The sequence below is a fragment of the Octodon degus genome, unplaced genomic scaffold, assembly GCF_000260255.1.
Source record: "Octodon degus isolate 3935 unplaced genomic scaffold, OctDeg1.0 scaffold00004, whole genome shotgun sequence".
NCBI classification, from domain to species: Eukaryota; Metazoa; Chordata; class Mammalia; order Rodentia; family Octodontidae; genus Octodon; species Octodon degus.
Window position 1 is genome coordinate 36,452,693 of NW_004524580.1, and position 6,000 is coordinate 36,458,692.

Consider the following 6,000-nt stretch of genomic DNA (forward strand, 5'->3'; position numbering starts at 1 on the left):
CCAGTTTCTCTCCATTGCGTGCAGAGACTGCACACTACCTGGGGTTATGGGCGAGCGGTGGCAAAGTGGGCGAGAGGGTCCCCACAGCTGCTGCCTGGCTGGGGGTGTACTTGCAGTTCTCCCTGCCCCAAGCACAGGCCAAATGTGAGCCCAGAGCTGGAGGCTCCACACCCCTCTGGGCAGCATGCAGCCACCATGGTTCCTGGTGTGCAGGCTGGGACTGGAGCACACTCCAGTTTGGGCCAAGCCCCCCTGCCCTGGACCTTGGCTTCCTCAGCCCCTCAATTCTGCTGTCCTGGTCAGTCCACCTCGACCGCCACATCCTCCCCTCCACAAAAGAACAAAACGCAAGAAAAACTCCATCTCTACCAAGACGGATAGGGCTAGGGGGCCGCAGGAGCATTCTGGGTCTTGTACCCTGCAGCTGGGAACAAATTAGGGTAGCCTCACTGTTACAGCGTTAGCTAACGCTGACACCAGCCCGCTGTACACTCCAGAGGACAAGCCTGAAGCCCAGAGCCCAGGGCTGCAGCCAAGCTACCACAGGGCCAGGCCCCGGCACTGCCCCAGCACTGCCCTTGACCAGGGGAGGGTTCTGGCCACATGACCACCCTGGCCAGCTTGCAGCTTGTGGCAGCTGAGCTTGTGGTCCCCTCTTCTGGTGGCAGAGGAAACGGCCTGTGGTGCAGACACTGGGGCCCTTGCCAGCCAGAGTCCACCTTCCCAACTGCCACGCCTCCACACATGGGGCCAGGAGCAGTGCATCCTGGTGTTTGGGTGGGTATGGTGCAGCCATGAGGTCACCGAGGTCCATCCTGTCCCAGCCAGCCCCAGCAGCGCTACAGAGCTGAGTGCAGGCAGGGGGGGTGGCTGGGCCAGGGCCTCAGCTCCCCACGGTGCTGGGAGGAGGTGGGCCCAACCCCACAGGCAGGGGTAGCCTGCGTGCAGGAGCCGTGCAGTCAGGGGTGCAGGCCAGGCAGTGCCACTGGTCAGTAGTCACGGAGTTGTCCACAGTCCTCGTCCTGGTGCAGCACAGAACGCCAGCAGAGCAACAAAGGAGTAACAGACACTGCCCTCCAGAACGCTGAGGGTCCCAGGTGTGTGCTCCCAGGCTGGAGCTGCACCCCACCCCGCTGGACACGGCAGCCCTCAGCAGCCCCAACAGGCAGGCACAGTCCAGGCCCGCGGTACAGGGAGCAAAGGCTGTCAGGTGCATGGGTGGCGGCAAGGGGCGAGCAGCTGCATTTGCTGGCCGCTGTGTGGAGCTGTGCTCAGGGCAAGGCCACGCCCACAAACATGGGAGACAGGTGGTGCCAGATCCTGTAATTCCAGCCCTGGGAGGCCGAAGCCGGAGAGTCTGCAAGTTTAAAGCCAGCCTGGACTAAACAGAAAGACTGTCTCAAATCCCGGCCCCCAGCACTTCTAAAATGATGTTTACTAGGAGCTGTTGGTAATTTGAATAGAATTACTCTAAAAAGACAGAAGAGTAGGGCTAGGGCCGGCCAAATAGCTCCGCAGATTAAAGCACTTGCAAGCAGGAGCAGCCCCACCCCACCCGTGTGCTGGCCCACCCCCAGGGCAAGCTGAGGCAGCTATTGAGGTTGGGGGAAGGAGTGGCACCCACCTGCAATCCCAGTTCTTTGTTTTTGCTTTGTTTTGTTTTGTTTGTTTTATGGAACTGGGGATTGAATTTAGGCCCTTGCACTTGCCAGGGAAACGCTTATTCCACTGAGCCATCTCCCCAGCCCCTATCCCAGTTCTTTGGGAGGCTGCAAACAGGCAGATCACTAGGAGTCCCATGTAGCAGTGAGACCCTGAACACCCTGTAGACCCTTCCCTAAAATACAAAAGAAGAAGAAGAAGAGGAGGAGAAGCAGCAGCAGCAGGAGCAGCAGAGTAGGGCTGGCCAGACTGCTTAGGCAGGCTCAGGAACCTGCTTCATCCTAGGCCTGCTGTGCCAGCCCTGCCCCCAGGATGCGCTGAGACAGCAAATGAGACGGCGCGGTGGCACCTGTACTCCCAGCACTCAGGAGGCTGAAAACAGGAGAATCACTACGAGTCTGATCTGTGCAGTGAGACCCTGTAGAGCCTGCACTAAGTATACTAAAAAATAATAAAGCAAAATAAAAAGAAGGGTGTACCTCTGACAGGACTAAACAAAAAAAAAGAGGGATACAAAGGAAAGATCATTTTGTATTTCTATATACAAAATAGGATAGATATGCAGCTACTTTCACTTAATTCAATGAGAAGAAAGAGGTGCACTAATAGTGTTTGGACAGGAAATCCTGTCTGCATCTTATACTATGGATAACCTCTAAGAAGATAACAATGAATAATGTATTGATTTTTTTTTTAGGAGCAGAATATATTTATTGAGGGAAAGAAAGCTTCTGGCCGAGAGAGGGACAGGAGGGGGGGCGAGCAGATTGTCCCCCCAATGTATTGATTGAAACTGTCCTATTAATAAAAATAATTAATTTTTTTTAAAAAAGGGTGGAAAAGAGGCCTGCAGCCCCAGAGCTTGTGAGGAAAGGGTTAATGAAGAATAGCTTGTAACTCTGAGACATATTGAAATGTTAGCAGAGCCATTTCTTAGTTTGGGGACTAGAAATTCAAGTGTTGGGCAGTAGCCTGTGCCTTACCTCCATAACTAGATTTTGTGAAAAACAAAGTTGTAATAGTCTTTGCGAGACAGGGTCTCACTGCTCAGTTCAGGCTGGCCTAGAGCTCACTCTGTAGTCCAGCCTGGTCTCCAACTCACTACAATCCTCCTGCCTCAGCCTCCCAAGTGCTGGGATTACAGGTGAGTATCTACCTATAAGTGTGATACACCTACCTATAATCCCAGTACCTGGGAGGTTGAGGCAGGAGGATCTTCCTGAGTTTGAGACCAGGCCAGGCAACATTTTAAGTTCAAGGACAGCCTCAACTGCATAGTGAGAGCCTGTCTCAAAAAAATGTTCCTTTTTGGCCAGCTCAGCCACCTGGGGGTAGAGCTGGTGAGGCAAGTGCCAGGGAGCGCGTGTGCATGCGCGTTTGCCTAAGCTTGCCTAAGCAGGTGCTTTAAACTAGTGAGCTATCTTGCTGGCCCTCAAAATTTTTTAAATGTGAGCCAGGCGTGGGTGGCACAGGGCTGTAATCCCAGCGCTCAGAAGATTGAGGCAGGATTGCTGAGTTCAAGACCAGCCTGGGCTACAAAGTGAGCTCAAGGCCAGCCTGAGATGTGTAGCAAAAACCCTTTCTCAAAAAGGACAAAAGGAAACAAAAAATTTTAAACGTGTTATTTTAAAACTTGAAGTTTGGGATAATGGTGAGTACAGACTATAATAAAGTAGAAGAACCCCTGGGGTTTCATTTGTGCAGTGACGCTCGGGACTGAAGCCAGGCCTTTCTCCCCAGGGCTGCATCCCACATAGGGACACTGAGGCTGTGGAGACGGCTGAGCATGTTGGCCCCAGCTGAAGGCCCATCTGCAGAGGCTGCGTGTGTGGAGGGCCTGGGCACCACCACCCAGGACCCCAGCCTCCTGCCCCACCTTTGTAACATAATGGCCTGTCCCCCTCAGAGCAGGGCATGTGGAACAGGCCGGATAGAGCCCGGCCCATGCCTGGGCCCTGCTGAGTCACGGTTCTTCTACTTGCTGAGTCATGGTTGTCCTGCCTGCTGAGTCAGTCTAACCCGGTCAGGTCCAGTTCCGGGAAGGGCTGCTGCCGTGTGGGTCATGCACCCTGTGCTCCCAGGCCACACACAGAACACAGCACACTCAGCCCAGCCCCACCACTCCTGCTTTAGGGAGCCGCAGGCTGGGGGCCTGGCTCGGCCACAGAGGCAGAGCTGGAGTGCTGGTCTGCTGGTCGTTTTCAATTACTTCAAACAGAAGTGAACATAAAGATAAGGACACTGAGATTCCCAAGTCTGGGTTGAGGGCAAGGTTTCAGGGGATGTCAGGGTGAGCCCCGCCCCGGGCCTGCCCCCTCCCTTGCAAAGCACTGACGGGAAGCTGGCAGGGTCTGGAAGGAGCCGGGGCTCCGGCCAGCATAGCCGCGGCAGCCTGCGTGTCCCCACGCGTGCCCAGGCCCATCCTGTTTTTAATTCTCCTTTTGTCAAAGGAGGAAATAAGCACAGGATCAAGGCGCACAGCTGGTCTGGCTGCAGCAGCACTGCAAAGGAACTCGGGCCGATTTGTTTCCAGTCAAGTGGCTGCCAGACTTGCAAGAGCAGAAGCAGCTGCCACTTCCCTCTCACCCAAGGAGTGGGCAGAATGTGCCTGTCCTGGCACCGCTGCCAGCCCAGGTCTGGGCCCAGGAAGGGTGAAGTGGCCTGAAAATGTCTATGGTTCTGTTCTCTGCCACATTGCCCTTCCTTCTTTCCTTTCTTTTTCCTTTGAGACAAAGTCTCGCTATGCAGTTCAGGCTGGCCTTAAACTCACAGCAGTCTTCCTGCACCAGGCCCCCACATGCTAGGATCAAGGTGTAATCCTGAGAGGCCATGCCTGACACGGCCCTTGTTAGGAGCCGGACCCAAGGGCTGGCGAGACAGCTCAGCGGACTAAGTGCCTGCTTAGGCAAGCACAGGGACTGGGGTCTGGCACCACTTGCCTGGAGCCAAGATCCCCAGCAAGCTGTGGTCTGCCGCCGTCCCACCTCCAGCCACTCCTCCACAGCCTGCATCTCTAGGGACCCTCAACTAGATAGCCCTGGTGGCCCTGACAGGCCAGGTCTCAGGCTGGTGGTCAGGCTGCCATCCTGAGGGCCGCCTGGTGGCTTCTACCTCGCAGGGCCTGATCCTGTCCAGCTGTGCCCCCTTCACTGCCCAGCCCTGGGCTCCTGGGGCCACGGGGGTGCTGACCCCACAAACCTGGCCTGGGGTCCAGGGAGCCTGGGTCTGTGGTGTCATGCAGAGGACCTCTGGCCCAGTGGCGTGGCTGGGGCCACAGGTGAAGGGACCCAGGCTGGCTCTGCCTCGCAGCTTCCTGGAGGCAGAAGTGGCTGGTGACACCGGATCTGTGTGAATACACAGTATGCAGAGCTTTGGCACACACGGCAATCCACAAAGCCATCCCCAGGCCTACCTATCATTCACTGGCCTTCTCCCAAGGCCTCAAGGCCCACTCTCAACTGGGAGTCCACTATCTAGATTCTTTTTTCTTTTTGAGATAGGGTCTCCTATGCAGTTCAGGCTGGCCTTGAACTCACTTTCTGGCCAAGGCTGGTCTCAATCCCTAAATCCTCCTGACTTAGCCTCCCAAGGCCTGAGATTACAGGTGTGTATCACCACCCGTCATGTTGTTTTTCTTGAGACAAGGTGTAACTATGTAGGCAGGCTGGCATCAAATTTGCCATGTGGCCCAAGCTATGTCATCCCAGGCTCCATTATTTGGAATTCTAGACAACACTGTACACACTTTATGCATAACCCCCCCCCCACTGAGCAACAGTGGGTTTTGGCTGTGGCATGTGACATGGTGGCATGGGTCAGCCTCCTTCCGTAGGTTAGCAGGGAGGTACAGATCCTGCCCCTGTGCTGGGTGTTGGTTAGCTCCCAAGAGGTTGCCACATGTTAAGGCTGTCCCCCGCCCTCCCTCTGGCTGGAGGCCTGGAAATTACACTGACAAAGACACAAAAAGTGGGCCAGTGAGATAGCTCAGCAGACTAAGCACCTGCCTCGGCAGGTGCAGGGATCAGGGTTTGATCCCAGGTGTGCTGGCACAGTCCTGTAATGGCAGCACTTGGGAGGCTGAGACAGGAGTAGCACAAGGTCAGATCCTGCCTGGGCAGCTTCCCAAGGCCTTGTCTCCATAAAAACAAACAAACGTAAAGAAAGAAGGGCTGGAGCCGGGCTTGATAGCACACATCTCTAATCCCAGCACCTACGAGGCTAAGGCGAAAGGATCACTAAGTTTGAGGCCAGCTTGGGCTACATAGCAAGACCCTGTCTCAACAAACAAGGGGCGAGGGAGATAGCTCAGCAGCCTAAGCATCTGCCTGGCAAGCGCAA